Here is a 4,723-nt window from a genome sequence, read left to right as displayed (position 1 = left end):
CTTGGGCTGGAATCGAGTGTGAGGCTCTGTAGAATTGACTTTGGCATTATCTCAAGGGAACCAGAGTTTGGGGCAGGCATAGGGGAACGAGACTTGATCCTGACAAGACTGCAACAGCTTTATTGACAAATCTCATCCTGGCAAAAAGCCAGATCTCATCCTGCCTCAGGGGCCTTTTAGCCTCCACTCCTTGCATTCTCTGCAGCAGAGACAGCCAGTCCTGGGGCTCAAACATGCAGCCAAGGCAAACGCCATCTCCTCCTTCCCAGCACAGCGAGGTATGGTGGGCAGCAGAGGGGCATCCCTGAGCACCTTCTCACCTGCCATGGGAAATAAAACAAACATAAGAAGCCAAGTGGTTGCGTATGAACCTGGCTGGGGTTCCAGTGTTGGTCAGGGTGCAGGAAGAAGGGCACTGGTGCTTTATGTGGGTGGTGGAAATCCATACCTCTGTGCAGGAAAATTTGTGTATTTTTACTGAGTCTCTTAAAAATGTGCATGCCTTGTTGAGGATGCTCTCACTTAATTAAATAGGAATATATTTGCCTGGAAACAAGACTAGAAGTTTCACCACTAAATAGTGATTGTTTCTGTGCAGTGGTTTTTAAAAGATATATATTTTTAAATTCCTATTTATATGATGTATATATTTGTATTTCATGAATAGACCATTTTTGAGCAGTTTTAGGTTTATGAAAAACTTGAGCAGCAAATGCAGAGCTCCCACTCCCCATCCCAAACCTCCCCACGCAGTTTCCCCACGCATTAACGTGGTACATTTATTACAATGGATGAATCAACATTGGGACATTATTATCAACTAAAGCCTGTAGTTTCCATTTGGATTCACTCTCAGAGTTATACATTCTGTGGGTTTGGACAAATGTATAAGGATGTGTATCCCCCATTATAGCATCATACAAAGTAGTTTCATTGCCCTAAAAATCCTAGTCATGAATTATTTGCCTACACCAGTGTCCAGAAGAGTTTTTCTGATGTTATCTTCCAGAGCTTTTATAGTTTCAGGTCTTAGATTTAAGTCTTTGATACACCATGGAATACTACTTAGCCATATAGAGGAAAAAGAATGTCTTTTGTAGCAACTTAGATGGAGCTGGAGACCATTATCCTAAGTGAAGTAACACAGGAATAGAAAATCAAACACCATATGTTCTCACTTATAAGTGGGAGCTAAGCTATGAGGATGCAAAGTCATACAGAATGATATAATGGACCTTGGGGACTCAGGGCAGGGAGAGGAGGGTGAGGGATAAAAGACCACCTATTGGGTACAGTGCACACTGTTTGGGTGTTGGGCGGACTAAAATCTCAGAAATTGCCACTAAAGAACTCGCCATGTAACCGAAAACCACCTGTACCCTCAAAAACTATTGAAATAAAGTAAAACAAGAAAAAACATCCTCTGTGCTCTACTTATTCATCCCTTTCTCCCTGCAACCCCTGGCAACCCCTGATCATCTTATTGTCCCCAAAGTTTTGTCTTTTCCAGAATGTCATGTATTATAATTAGAATCATGTAACCTTTTCAGATTGACTCCTTTCTCTTAGCAATGTAGATTTAAGGTTCCTGCATGTCTTTTTATGGCTCAATAACTCATTTCTTTTTAGCCCTGAATAATATTCCATTGTCTGGATGTACCACAACTTACTTATCCATTCACCTGTTAAAGGACATCTTAATTGCTTCTAACTTTTGGCAGTTATATACTGTCTCTCACTAAGTTTTCCTCCAGAATTAAAACAGATGGCTGTTCCTTGGGTTTGTGTTTAGGGATCATGTTGAGTTATATCTATTGTGTGCTCTCTCTCTCTCTCTCTCTGTCTCTCATCTGTCTATCTAAATATTTATATGTAGGCTGGGCATGGCGGCTCACACCTGTAATACCAGCACTTTGGGAGACCGAGGTGGGAGGATAGCCTAAGCCTAGGAGTTCAAGACCAGTCTGGGAAACATAACGAGACCCTCTCTCAACTTAAAAAAGTAAAAATTAGCTTGGCGTGGTGGCACGTGCCTGGAGTCCCAGTTACTCGGGAGGCTGAGGCAGGAGGAGTGCTTGAGCCCAGGAGTTTGAGGCTGCAGTAAGCCGTGATCGTACCACTGCATCTCAGTCTGGGTGACAGAGTGAGACCTTGTCTCTAAAAAAAATGAAAATAAATAAATAGTTATATGTAACTGTATCTTTAAATTCTAGAACCACTCTCTATGTGGCCGAGATGCCCTCTCTTTGCAAGTGGGAAATGGCATCAGCTGAGAGTTGGACAGACGTATTTTCCTATCTCATGCCTGTCATGGGACACACATTTACCAAGTGGAAGAAGGAAGCATAATTGCCCACATATTGTACTGAAATTCCTCCCTTTTTTATCTTAACTTTTTGAAGCTTCCCTAATGACATTTCATCAATTTTAATATGCACACTTTTTCTAATTTTCACATCCCTGAAATTGAGATGTATTTTACAATTTGCTATCAGCCAGCCAGCAGGCATGATATAGTTTCATTCCCGGCGCCCAAGCAAACTTGGTCCTAGCTGCTCACATTGTCATCACTTCAACTGAGTTATGCACATTACAAGTACTTCACATGTTGATTTTAATTGCCACTTAAAATGTCTTCAAAAAGATTACACTGATATGATGTGGCACTGGAATGGAAAGCGTGTGTATATACAGAAAGGTCCCCAAACAGAGCAGTGGTGTGGAAACTTGATATTAGTGAATCACATTCTTGTGTTTGGGGGAATGACTCCAGTTTCATATTTTCCTGCAAAGCAACAATCAAATCTTTGCTGAACCCCTAAAAAGGAAGAAACCACAAGTAGATGAAGCTATGGTACATTATGTCACTGAAATATATGCAAAAGGGTTTCTTTTTATACACTGAGCCAGGCAACTAGAGGCAATCCCTTAGAATAGATGAACAGAATTTCAAAGGAGGAATGCTGTGATCAATCAATGTGTGGCATTGGACTATAAGGCGTTGGGTCATAGTTTAATTGAAAGAGCTTTTAATTTTCTTTCTTAATTTTACATAAAATAATAGTATATCTTAAAGTTGATGATGTTTTACATTTAGTGAGACAGTTGAACTCAAGTTAGTTAAATATATGTGATGCAACTCCAATTTAATGATCAATTAACTCTCATAGTATAATGTTGATGTGTCATTGATATGGTTTGGCTGTGTCCTCACCCAAATCTCATCTTGAATTGTAGCTCCCATAATCCCCACGTGTCGTGGGAGGGACCCAGTGGGAGGTAATTGAATCATGGGGGCAGGTTTTCCTGTGCTGTTCTCGTGATAGTGAATAAGTCTCATGAGATCTGATGGTTTTATAAAGGGCAGTTCCCCTGCACATGCTCTCTTGCCTGCCACCATGTAAGACATGCCTTTGCTCCTCCTTTGTCTTCCACCACGATTGTGAGGCCTCCCCAGCCACATGGAACTGTGAGTCCATTAAACCTCCTTTCCTTTATAAATTACCCAGTCTCGGGTATGTCTTTATTAGCATCACGATAACAGACTACTACAGTTATTATGTTTTTAAAAACTTCTGACTTTTCAGAGATGTTTCCCAACAATGAAAAAGGAAAGGGCGAAAGGAAAACTCTCCAGTGTGATATATATATGTGTATATATATATTTTTTATGGGCATGCAAAAATACAGTACCAGCAAAACTATGTATATCTATTTATTTGGAAATACTACTTCTAGGAATTTATCTTAAGAAAGAAAGCATGAATGAGTACAGATATTTAGCTGCCAGGATGCTTATCTCAGCTTGGTTTATAAGAATGAAAACTTAGAAACAATCTAAAGGTGCATCAATAGGACTGTTCTTAAATAAATTATAAGACATCCATACAACAGAATTTAATAGTAGGCAGCCATTAAACATTAACTCAATCCATATTTATTAGCAAGGAAAGACACTCATGATATGTACTAATAAAGAGGAGGAAATACACCAAGTTTGATACCATTTCTGTAAAATAATATTAAAAACAATACTCTCTATATGTTGGTGCATGTGAAAGTTGATGGGAAAAAAGCAATGAAAATGTAATAGTCATAGCCTTCTCTGAAAGGAGGGAATGTGAACGATTTTCATTTTCTTCTGGGTTTTCGGGTTTTCTGGTTTTCCTGTAACAAAATGTCTTATGTAGTTAAAAATAATAGAATTAAGGAAGGGAAAAAAGGAATTGATATAGATCCTGTCAGAAAAAATGAGAAAAAGATGGCAGTATAGGCTTCCTCTGTGGTATTTCTTCAGATGTCCACAGCCTCCTACTCTAGTAACGATTTTGTCTGTGGAGAAAAAATGATAATCCTAATCACACTACTAATAAAAACCTTGTGCTGGCAAATATTTTTAGTACAATAAACTGAGACAGCAGTAAGCCTCCGGTGTCTGTGTTTGTGTGGGAAGTCAGGGAAGGTTTTGGCAAGTTTGTAAATATTTGCTGCTTGGGTGAATCGTTCTTTTGCCTTTACTGTCTCTCCCCTTTAGGAGTGAGGAGGCTTTTGTTTTCACCGCTAGCAGTTTCTCTCTCAGTGGGGTGTGGATAGTAGAATTCAGAGCAAGGAGGTGGGGGTAACTGGAAATGACCCTGACTGAGTGTTTGTGTCCCACCAAAATTCAACTGCTAATGTGGCTGTATTTGGAGATGGGACCTCTAAGGAAGTAATTAAGATTAGA

The sequence above is a fragment of the Pan paniscus genome, chromosome 10 (genome assembly GCF_029289425.2).
Source record: "Pan paniscus chromosome 10, NHGRI_mPanPan1-v2.0_pri, whole genome shotgun sequence".
In the NCBI taxonomy this organism is placed as follows: domain Eukaryota; kingdom Metazoa; phylum Chordata; class Mammalia; order Primates; family Hominidae; genus Pan; species Pan paniscus.
The sequence above is the reverse complement of the archived record's forward strand: the minus strand, read 5'-3'. Positions refer to the sequence as shown.